This window comes from Lemur catta, chromosome 16 (assembly GCF_020740605.2).
Source record: "Lemur catta isolate mLemCat1 chromosome 16, mLemCat1.pri, whole genome shotgun sequence".
Classification (NCBI taxonomy): domain Eukaryota; kingdom Metazoa; phylum Chordata; class Mammalia; order Primates; family Lemuridae; genus Lemur; species Lemur catta.
This window is the reverse complement of record NC_059143.1, coordinates 55,301,796-55,314,128: the sequence shown is the minus strand read 5'-3', so window position 1 is coordinate 55,314,128 and position 12,333 is coordinate 55,301,796.

The window sequence follows — 12,333 nt, the reverse complement described above, 5'->3', positions numbered from 1 at the left end:
TCGCGCTCCTAATGGGGGCGGGGAGGTGCTGGTAGAAACAACGAGGCCCAAGGCCGCAGGGGCCGCGGCGCGGGGCGGGGCGGGGAGGGGGGAGGGGAGCAAGCAGTTTCCTAATTAGAGCGGTGGCGGCGGGGCTCTGTGGCCCCATCCACTCTGCTTCCCCGCCCTCGTCGGCCCGCCCCAGGGGCAGTGAGGGGGGCTCAACGTGGTCCCTGGGAGGCTTGGTGGAGGTCGCCGGGGTCGCCCTGATGCACTCAGCGAAATGGCTGGAGGACGGCCTGGGGCGAAACCCCAAGACTAATTTCCTAACCTGGCGCGGCCCACGCGTACTGCAGTTGCGAGAGGCCGGGGCTCGCGTGGGGCTGAGCGAGGCGCGGATCCCATCCAGTGTAGGCCCCCAAAGGGTCCTCTCCTGGTCGGTGGGGTAGGGGGTGTGGAAGGGAGAAGCGGGCAGGAAGCTCTCACCGTGGGAAAGGGCGCGTCCACACTTCCGCCCGGCCCCTGCGTCCTGGCGCCAACACGCGGGAGGATCCCACGCTCCGAGCGGCGTCTGACACTGTGACACCCACTCCGCATTTCCCTAGCTGGAGAGCACACCTGCTCTGCATAATATGCCCCAAGAAGTTTTAGAAATCGGCTACAACTTTGATGTAAGCCTTTCCATCCTTCTCGGCTTTCTTGTTATCACAAATGTCATTTGCTTTGGCTCCAAGCTCTGCAGAAGTGCAGAGATGAAACTGCAGAAGGCTATGCTGGGGGAGAGGTACTCACCCCCGTCCTTGACCCGAGAAGGGGACAAAGACATCAGCTGCGGGGGTGGGGTGGGTCCTGCTCTCATTCAAGGGTGAGCATCTTCTCTGGGATCCACAGGCTGGGCTGTTGCGTGAACAGACCCCACTCAGCTGTCCTGGCAGGTCTGTGAGGAGAGGAGGAACAAAGTCAGATCGATTAGAATCAGCTCACAATCTCCAGGAGCAAAAAATAACCTCATGATAGCAAGATGAACGTCTCATTCTCAAATGAGGCAGTATGATGTGATTAGCTAAATAAATAAGCAGATATGTCCAGACACATGGCGGGTCATTTGCTAATGATTGCGCTTGGCCTATGCAGAGAGGACTGCAAGGAATGAGGTATTTCTCTCCACCCTAGCAGAACCAGATTCAAAAAGAAGGACCCATTTTCAACTTACAGAGAGCTTGGGCCTGCCACCTCATGTAGTTGAATCTACACAAGCACATCTCTGTCTTCTTTGTCCTGAATGCTGGACACTACAGAGAAGTTTTGCTTAATAACAATGTATTCTGTGCCTTCAACAATATATGTTTGACTCATCAAGACTTTTCTGTTCAAAATCAGAACTGGAGGAATTCTAGGCACAGCTTTTGCATGAAAGGATGGGTGTCACAAGAAAAGACAATGCTCCCTGCCTTTCAGTGTTTGGGATGCGTCATCCCCCAAAGAAATTGATTTTCAGAAAGTAAAAATAAAGAATAAAAATAAAAAGGAATTTTTTTTTTTTGAGACAGAGTCTCACTCTGTTGCCCAGGCTAGAGTGCTGTGGCATCAGCCTAGCTCACAGCAACCTCAAACTCCTGGGCTCAAGTGATCCTCCTGCCTCAGCCTCTCAAGTAGCTGGGACTACAGTCATGCACCACCATGCCCGGCTAATTTTTTCTATATATTTTAGTTGTCCAGCTAATTTCTTTCTATTTTTTAGAAGAGGTGGGGTCTCGTTCTTGCTCAGACTGGTCTTGAACTCCTGAGCTCAAACGATCCACCCGCCTCAGGCTCCCAGAGTGCTGGGATTACAGGCGTGAGCCACCGCTCCTGGCCAAAACGAATTCTTTATGAGAAGTTTGACTGGATAGAAAGTGGATTTGCCTAACATGTGGAAGTGTCTGGATGCTATGCCTGTGTACTCTGCTTTCAGAAAACCTGGTAAGTCAAAATTCACGAAATAGAAAATTGGAGGGACTTTTGCTCTACAAAGTCTTCACTTTCTGGGAGTATTACTTGCAGCTTTCTCTTAAATAGCCAGTCATGCAGTAGTCACAAAATTAGCCAAAAGAGTACAGGGACATGCCACTTTCATAAAGCCAGCCTTGCCAACACCCCTGAAACTTGTGCGAGGTTCTGGTGTCCTTCAGTGAGCTGCTGAAAGGCTGTAGTTATGTTTTATTACAGTCATTTCACCAGGAAGGGACAACTGTGCTGTCACACATCAGCTCTGTGACCCGGGCAGGCCGCAGGGTCCGGACGGCAGTGGCACTAGGCTGTGTAACAGCACACGTAAGGAGAGGCACCCTCTGAGGCTGAGAGATAAAAATGATTGGCTGGAGGAGGGGTCTAGGCAACATGAGAAGCACAAACAAGAGGAAAGGTGTCAGTGACAGTTGTGTCCAAAGAGGGAACATTTATGTCAGAGCCAGCACGGCAGAAAAAAGAATGGAGGAGACACGTGAGCCCTGGAGAAGAGAGAGGTCGGTGGTGGGGTGGAGGCCCAGCGTCCGGCTGGCATGTGGACGGTGAGTGGGAGAAGAAAGGCCAGACGGTGAGGGGCCCCTGGACGCTGGGGGCTGGGAGCAGAGGCCTGCAGCTCTGTGGCGCAGTGGGTGGCGTTCCGGGTCAGCGACATCCAAGCCCCTCTTGGAGGGTCCCAGGCCTTACGGGAAAGCAGAGAGTCAAACACAGCACATAGGGATGGTGAGTCACAGGTCGTGCAGCAAAGCATCCCCCTGCCTGCACAAAGCTTGGGAGCCCCAGAGACGTCCCTCGAGGCCTGGTGTGAAGCCAGAGGGCAGGGACTGCGGCCCAGTCACGCCTTCTCTGTTATGAGGACAGTCTTCGGTCAAAGTGGCACAGCTCTGCAAGCGTCTGATAAACAGAGTTACTGATGGGAGCCACTTACTTCTGGCAAATTTGGAAGTGATCGTACTTGCTCACGTATTCGCAGTGCAACTGTCATCTCTGCTCCGGTTGGGTCTCTTCTGCGGCTCCTGAAGATGGTGGCCGCTGCCGCTCCGTTTGGGTTTCGTTTTTTGTTATTGTCAAATTCATTTTACGACCAGCTTTTATGTGCCCTGGTCAGGAAGCACACGCTCATGTCTTCCAAGGAGACTTCAGAGCCATCTTGGATGTCCCATAAATGCTTCTTTGAGCACCCACTGTGTGGGGCGCGTGGTGGTGCTGGGCTGGTGTGGGAGTGATTTGAGGTTATAGACACGCGTGTGCACGCACACACACTCAACACACATGCCCTGGGGTCAGCTTTCTCGCCGCTGTCCTCCGTGCGGTTCTCTGTGCCCTGCTGCTGTGCCCACTCGCCCGCAGCTTCCGATTCCTCCACTCGGCTCCTGCCCACCGAGCACTTCTGGCGGGCGCCGCACCAGGCTCTCTCACCTTCGTCCTTGACTTCTCCGCTCTCCCCGGCTGCTTCGCTCACTGACCTGTGCGGTAGGTGACTAGTGTAGGTTCCGTGGTGTTAATGGTATGTCGAAGGCTGATCAGTAAAGGAGCCTGGAACAGGAGAACAGCGGTGAGCACTGCCCACCCTGACGGTGGGGTGCGGGGCCTGGCGCTGTGAGCAGATGCTCCTCAAGGCCGGCACTGACTTTTCTGCAGGGCAGGACAGTTTCCCTTTTGCGTCCCCTGCGGGAAAATCGTCACGCCCTTCAGAAGCTCGGAGCAGGAGAGCACTGAGCTCACGGGACGTCCCCTGCAGCTGGTGTGTCCAGCGGTCTCTCCCTCGCCCTCCTGCCGCCCCCTCGGTTCCAGCCAGGCTGACGTCCCTGCAGCTCCCACTTCCCTTCTCCCTTTGGTCACCTGACTCATCAGAAACAGTCTCCGCTTTCATCTTGTTGACTTCATTTTCATGTAGGTCCAGTTTGACATTTTTTTTTTGAAGAAGCTTTACAGAAATGCTTCTACTTCACCCCATAGTTCTGTTCTTTCTTATTTTTTTCTCAGCAATTATGGACACATTAATAATAATAAAAACCATGTTTTTCATGAGTTGTCACAAACCAGGTTTTGAGTTTCTAAAATACTGCAGCTGGCGCACGCACGCACGCACGCGCGCACGCGCATGGCCGTGGGGAAGGGGTCTCGGCGCTGAAGCCGGGCTCAGCCCGGCGCGGAGCCGTCTCTGGGTCCACTTCCGGCCCCTTCCGGCCCCTTCCGGCCCCTTCCGGCGTCTCTGACGCCGAGCTCGCTCTGTCCTCTCTGAGCCTTTCAGGGGCTGCATTTTGAGAAAGGTGCCTCCAATTGAGTAAGAACTCTCGCCGGGTCTTTAGAACCTTCTACTTCTCTGTGCTAAATCGGAGAAGATGAAAAGTTCAAAGTAAAGGTTAGTGCAGAAATAGTCTGTGTGGGGTCTGGAACGTGGCCGTTGTACGTGGAGACGATGCCCGCTCCGGGCCTAGTGCTGCGCCGGGCACTGGGGGACAGTGGCACAGAACCAGGGTGAGTGGGGGAGGGGCAGTGGCACAGAACCAGGGTGAGTGGGGGAGGGGCAGTGGCACAGAACCAGGGTGAGTGGGGGAGGGGCAGTGGCACAGAACCAGGGTGAGTGGGGGAGGGGCAGTGGCACAGAACCAGGGTGAGTGGGGGAGGGGCAGTGGCACAGAACCAGGGTGAGTGGGGGAGGGGCAGTGGCACAGAACCACGGGTGGGGGAGGGGCAGTGGCACAGAACCAGGGGTGGGGGAGGGGGCAGTGGCACAGAACCAGGGGTGGGGGAGGGGGCAGTGGCACAGAACCACGGGTGGGGGAGGGGCAGTGGCACAGAACCAGGGGTGGAGGAGGGGGCAGGGGCACAGAACCACGGGTGGGGGAGGGACAGTGGCACAGAACCACGGGTGGAGGAGGGGGCAGTGGCACAGAACCACGGGTGGGGGAGGGGCAGGGGCACAGAACCACGGGTGGAGGAGGGGGCAGGGGCACAGAACCAGGGGTGGGGGAGGGGGCAGTGGCACAGAACCAGGGGTGGGGGAGGGGGCAGTGGCACAGAACCACGGGTGGCTGGGGGAGGGGGCAGTGGCACAGAACCAGGGGTGGGGGAGGGGGCAGTGGCACAGAACCACGGGTGGCTGGGGGAGGGGGCAGTCGCACAGAACCACGGGTGGGGGGTGTTCTCGGTAAACATGTGGACAGTGGCACAGGTTCCACTGAACAGCTCTGCTCCCAGGGCCACGGGCTGGCCACAGAGCTGGTGAGCTCCCTTAGACGTGACCAGCACTTGCTCTGGAGTTTACAAAGAGCTTTCTGTGCCACAGGGGTTCGTGCAGGTGTGAAAATGGCCACAGATGCCATGGGGGACATTTGCGTTTTGAGGCTCTAGGTGGGCCGTGGTGGAAAACGGCATTTTGCACCGTGGAAAGTTACCCTGTGCTGGGACGCTGACCAGAGGCACCTTCGCTAACGCCTCGAGGCACTTGCATTCCAAGTGAAACACGATGGCAGCGCATAGTGACGCGGGTTTCTCTGTCAGAGAAATGGATGCGGAGAGCCTTTCTGTGGAGGACGTGGGTACGGATCCGGCCTTTGATGGCAACGTGGGCTCGAATATCCCCAGGCTGTGGCGTGTGCTGTTGTGACCACGTCTTTGCCGCAATGATGGTCAAAATCAGTGAATTAGTCATGCATTTTGTGTCTGTTTACAGGAAAGAGGATAGAATTGTAGGAAAAATGTTTACCAGCCTGCCCTGCAGAGGAAAGCAGAGGTTTTGCTCTGGAAGGTCTCCTGAGAGTGTTGTCCACATCCGGTGTGGGTAGATCCATGTGTGGTTTTATGCGATCCATTCTGCTTCTACGTTTTTGAGAAGTGCCCTCTTCTACTTTTATGAATATATTATATGTATGTATATTTAAAACATTATGTACATATAGAGATATTTTTAAATGTTTCTATATGGTCACATGATTACGGGTGTTTGCTGTAATTTTGGGTTGTAGTTTAGTAGATATACTTGCAGGTTTCAAGATGTCAGGTGGACTAATATATCTCATGTTTTCTAAAAATAGGAATTTATTTAAGAAGGAAAATTTTATGACATAAATCCACTTTTAAAGCACCACTGACAATAGCAGAAGGTAGATAATACGCATTAGGAAAATGATCATATTGCATTGGTACCAGAATGCTCTGAAAACATCCCAGAGACCTGACTAAAGGTCACCCTTTTTGAGACTTTAGCACACTTGTCGGTAGGGCAGGTGGAGGTCGCCCCTCTGGTTCAGCGTGGGGTGCAGAAATTAACCTCCGTGGGAAAGGAGCAGCCGGTGGTTTTTAACCAGAGGGTTTTGAGTAACCAGTTTGAGTTTTGAGTAACCAGTGATTTTCAGATTGAACTGGCTGCTTCGTGTGACTTACGTCGATTCAGCCTTCGTGCTGTCCTCAGGTGACAGAATCACTGGGCCTTCACTGCCTCTGGTGCCTGTTCATGCAGGAAAGGGCTCGTGACCTGGGCTTATAGCCCCCAAAATATATTCCAATGTTTCTGTGTGTGTGTGGCTTCTGTATTTCTGGAGAGAGACTCACCAGCCTTCATCACAACCCACAATGTAGGACATGACTCAGCTCAGTTTATTGTTTATTTTTCTAATAGTATTTTTTGAGGAAATTGCTGAAGATAAATTGTTTGCATGAATGAACTTCAGATACAATCTAAGTGTCTTCAAGAGCACAATGTGGTGGTGCAGTCACCACGGAAACCCCAGTGGTGGCCAGGTCGGTGTGGCCTTCCTCCAGCCCCTGCAATGAAACGTTTCGCGGTCAGAGCAATTCGGAAACCCTGCTGTGTCTGGCCCTCATGGACCTTTGACATGTACTTTAGCACATTAAAGGCCCTGAAACTCCCTATAGTTAAGAAACTTCTGGTTAGTGTAATTCAGCGTTTTCCAAAGATCTTTGACTATAGGAAATTTTTTCAAGCACCTTGTTTGTAGCATGTGTGCTTGGTTTGCTGACCATGCTGTGGGAACTCCGGGTGGGGAGCAGGCTCTATGCAGTAGGCAGAGCTCCTGGAACCTGTCTGCAGAAAGTCACCCCTGCCCGGGCAGCGAGCGGCCTGCTTGTTGTGCTCACCACGGCCGCGCTACCTCCGCAGAGCCTGGAGCCGGGTTTCTCACCCTCAGCCCCTGGCCTGTGGGGCAGGGAATGTCTTTGTGGTGGGGGCTGTGCTGGGCATTTTGGGAGTTTACAGGAGCCCTGGTCGCTGCCCCCTGGAAGCCGAGCACCCTTTAGTACAGGTGTCACCTGCTCCAGGGGGAGGTTCTGGCAGGGTCAGGCTGGGCTGCCTGGAAGAGGCTGCAGAGCAGGAACCCACGTAGGGTGCGGAGAGGGGCGACTTGGGAGGGACCAGGAGGTGGGCATGAGGGCAGCAACCCGAGTGTGGCTCAGGAAGCGCAGGAGATGGTTCTGGTGGGGGAAGAGGCAGAGAGAAGCCGGAGTTAATATTAGTGACACAGGTGTCCTCTGGAGAGACCCTCAGCCGGCTGCAGGAGCCTCAGATGCCTCTGCTGTGAGGTGGAAACATTGCTCTGCAGATGTGGAGCGCAAACGCGGCCTGTTGGAGTACTCTCTTCTAGAATCAGTCTGTTGTATAATCAAGAAATGTCCAGAAAGTAGAACTAACAGGAATTGCTGATCAACTGTATATTTGGGTATTTGTTGAGGAAAACAAATTTTTTAAAAAATTAAGAGAAACCATGGTTTAAAAGTTGCTAACTGTATTGAGCAGAGGAGAACCCTCTAGCTGGGGGCCTTCAGACAGGCTGCAGAGGAGGGCGGGCCGTAGTGTGTGCTGGGCGGGAGGAGGGAGGGTGCAGCTGGGCCTGGAGTCCTGGGTTCGGGTCACCTGGGAGAGGATCACGCTGGGCTTGAGAGGTCTGTGGGGTGTCACGTGCAGAGGTGGCTGGGGGTGGAGAAACAGGATGTGCCAGGCCACGGAGCAGCCACGGGGTCTGTGTGTGGAGGGGCTACCCCCCCCAGAGAGACAGAGTGGGCATGAGCCCCAGCCCTGTGGGGGGCAGAGGCGAGGGTGCCGGGGCAGCCTGCGGGTGGACCTCCATCCAGGAGTGAGGCTGGCCTGGACCCTCCACGACAGGAGGGGCCCCTCCTTCGTGCTTGCGCCACGGCGCCCCTCCCGCGCTGGGGTGGGCCCTGAGTCCTGAAGGAAAGGGGACCATTCTCCAGGCAGCTGGGCGGCGGATCCTCCATTTAAACTAAGCTTCCTGTTGTTCAGGTTCCTTTATGAGAATTTATTTTTGAGTTCTGGATTATATAATGGCATTTACATTTTACCTCTCTCATTACATCTCACCTAAGAAATTTGACCAAACATTAATTTTTTCACCAGTCTCAGAATGTAAGTGTGCTTTCGAGGGTGAAAATAGCAAGCACTACGTGTTGATCAATGGCGAAACATTTTCGTAAATGAAACCCAGCAAGAAAGGGGACAGCAGGAGGTGCTTTAGTCTGTGGTGGAAATCGTCTGGGATGTGTGCAGTGCTCCTGGCCCAAGCTCTAGATTTTTTAAAAACTATTTTTGTTAGGATGTATCACAGATTTTCGAAGTTATTAAAAATTATAATGCTTTTAGAAAATGTGCACTCATTTGACGAATTAGTTTCAGGAACTGACTTGAAACTATCATGCCAAGACTAATAATAGCAAAACCTTTGTTAAAGGAAATTATCTCTTTATCATTAAAGTCTAAATAGTACTTTTTGTTTTCCCTGAAACTCATTTTAACGTTGCAGTGTAATAGAGATTCACTTCAGCATTTTGTTGTTGTAAGAACTCAATAAAAACACAGGGAAGAGATTATTAATGGGGTAATTATATTTCAAAAGGAAACTGCTTGATGAAATGATGAGACTACAATGACAGATGACAAATCAGTACCTAGTGCATCTCCCAAATGTTTGTGTTTTGGAAACTTCATTGCCCTTGAAACAGTGTGAAGAGGGGGGCCCTTATGAGGTGACCAGGCCACAGGGCTCCTCCCTCTTGAAGGGACGGTGCCACTACGTGAGAGCGTTAGTTACTGTGGGAGGGGTCCTGATCAAAGGGTAAGTTTGGCCCCCAGGTTCTCTCTGTCTCACGTGCTCTTGCCATGTGATGCCTCCCGCCACCGGATGACCCTCACCAGATGCCAGCGCTGCGCTCTTGGTCTTCCCAGAACCAAGAGCCAAATAGGCTTCTTTTCTTTATAAATTACCCCATCTGTGGCAGTCTGGTATAGCGGCAGAAAATGGACTAAGACATCGAATTAACACAGTGTGTGAGTGTGAATGTGTGAGTGTGAGTGAATGTGTGAGCAAGTATGTGTGAGCATGTGTGTGTGATTGTGTGGGTGTGAGTGTATGTGAGTGATGTATATGAATGTGTGTGTGAGTATCAATGAGTGTGAGGGTGAGTGTGAAGGTGAGTGTGTGAGTGTGTGTGTATGTGAGTGAATGTGAGTATGTGAAAGTGAGTGTGTGAGTGTGAGTGGATGAGAGTGAATGTGTATATGTGAGTGTGTCACTGTATGTGAGTGAATGTGTGTGTGTCAGTGAGTGTGCACGTTTTGTGAGTATGAGTGTACTTGAGTGTGTGTGAGTGTGTGTATGTGAATGTGAGTGTGTGTATGTGCGTGATCATATGTGAGTATATGTGAGTGTGAGTGTGTGATTGTACGTGAATGTGTGGAATGTGTGACTGTATGTGAACATATGTGAGTGAGTGTGAGAATGTATTTGAGTGTGAGTGTGTTGGGCAACGTGAAGAAGGGGGAGCAGATAAGATTGTCAAAATTGAAGATCAAGAGTTGAACAAGATAAATGTCTCCTAAGCTATAAGGCAACTCAGTGGAAAAAGCTGATTTAATTTACAAAAAATGGATTCTACAGATTTCAAAAACAACTGAACTGAAGTGGACCCTGTTGCCGCTAATGCATGATAGATAACCAAACGTCGGTGGGGGAAAGAGAAAGTACATTCCTCCTATTATGTGATATAGAAATAACCTCTCAATATTATACTAGAATCGGGTTACTCAACTTTTACAAGGATTCTTTTTTAAGTTCCAGTTTTGGGAGAATGATATATAAGAAAATTGAGTTCTAATTTTTATTCTCGCATGTGAAACTTCCATTTATGACAATTAAATGGAAATATATTGAGTCAGAAGAGTAAGTTCTTATTTTTTCAGCTTTTAAGTATTTTTCCCGCAGAGGGAAAAGCGAGAGAAGTGTAGTCTGCGAGAGGATTTTGCTCAGTACAGGCACATCTTGTTTGACTGAGCTTTGCAGATACCACGTTTTTTACAGATTGAAGTCGTGTGGCAACCCTGTGTCACATGAGTCTGTCACAGCCATGTCCCCAACAGCATGTGCTCACTTCCTGTCTCTGTGTCACATTTCAAACTTTTAATTATTATCATATCTGTAATGGTGACCTGTGATCAGTGATCTTTGGTGCTATGTTGTGACTGTTTCGCGTGCCACGAACGGTGCCCGTGTGAGACGGAGAACTCAGTGGTAAGTGCTGTGTGCTCTGCTGCTCCACTGACCGGCCGTCCCCCTTCTCCCTCCCTCTGCTCGGGCCTCCCTGTTCCCTGAGACACAGCAGTATTGAAATTAGTCCTATTAATAACCCCACAGTGGCCTCTAAGTGTCCAAGTGGAAGGAAGGGTCACAGGCCTCTCACTTTAAATCAAAAGCTAGAAATGATTAAGCTTAATGAAGAAGGAATGTTGAAAGCCAAGATAGACCAAAAGCTAGGCCTTTTGCATCAAACAGCCAAGTTGTGAGCGCAAAGGAAAAGCTCTTGAAGGATATTAAAAGTGCTCCTCCAGTGAACGCACAGATGGTAAGAAGGTAAAACAGCCTCATTGCTGATGTGGGGAAGGTTTGAGTGGTCTGGACAGAAGATCAAACCAGCCACCACATTCCCTTAAGCCAAAGCCTAATCCAGAGCAAGGCCCTGACTTTCTTCACTTCTACAAAGGCCAAGAGAGGTGAGGAAGCTGCAGGAGAAAAGTTTGACACCAGCAGAGGCTGGTTCATGAGGTTTAAGGAAAGAAGCCGTCTCCACAACACGAAAGTGCAGGTGCAGCAGCAGGTGCTGATGTAGCCGCTGCAGCAAGTTGTCCAGAAGATGTAGCCGAGGTCACCGATGAAGGTGGCTACGCTAAACAACAGACTTATAATATGGATGCAACAGCCTCATCCTGGAAGAAGATGCCATCCAGGACAGTCACAGCTGGAGAGGAGAAGTCGATGCCTGGCTTCAGAGTGTCACAGGCCAGGCTGACTCTCTTGTTAGGGGCCGATGCAGCCGTGACTTTGAGTTGAAGCCAGTGCTCGTTCGCCATCCTGAAAGTCCTAGGGCCCTAAACCTACTCTGCCTGTGCTCTAGAAATGGAACAGCAAAGCCTGGGTGACAGCACACCTGTTTACAGCATGGTTTGCTGAATATTTTAAGCCCACTGTTGAGACCTGCTCTGGAGAAAAGATTCCTTTCAAAATATTACTGCTCCTTGACCATGCACCTGGTCACCCCAGAGCTCTGATGGAGACGTACAAGGAGATTATTGTTTTCATGTCTGCTGACACAACACCTATTCCGCAGCCCACGGATCAAAAGAGTAATTTCGACTTTCAAGTCTTGCTATTTCAGAATGACATTTCATAAGGCTAGAGCTGCCGTAGACAGTGATTCTGCTGATGCATCTGAGCACAGTAAATTGAAAACATTCTGGAAAGGACTCACCATTCTAGATGCCATTGAGAGGACTCATGATTCATGGGAAGAGGTCAAAATATCAACATTCACAGGAGTTTGGAAGAAGTTAATTCCAACCCTCATGGATGACTTTGAGGGGTTTCAAGCCTTCAGTGGAGGAAGTCACTGCAGGTGTGGTGGAAACAGCAAGAGAACTAGAATAAAAGTGGAGCCTGAAGATGGGACTGAATTGCTGCAATCTCTGGATAAAACTTGAATGGATGAGGAGTTGCTTCTTACGGATGAGCAAAGAAAGTGGTTTCTTGAGATGGAATCTACTCCTGGTGAGCATGCTGTGAACACTGTTGAAATGACAACAAAGGATTTAGAATGTTCCATAAACTTAGTTGGTAAAGCAGCAGCAGGGCTTGAGGGGACTGACTCCGATTTTGAAAGTTCTACTGCGAGTAAAATGCTCTCAAACAGCATCACGTGCTACCGAGAAATCTTTCATGCAAGGAAGAGTCAATCGATGTGGCAACATTCGTTGTCATCTTATTTTAAGAAACTGCCGCAACTGCCTCCACCTGCAGCAACCACCACCCTGGTCCGTCAGCACCA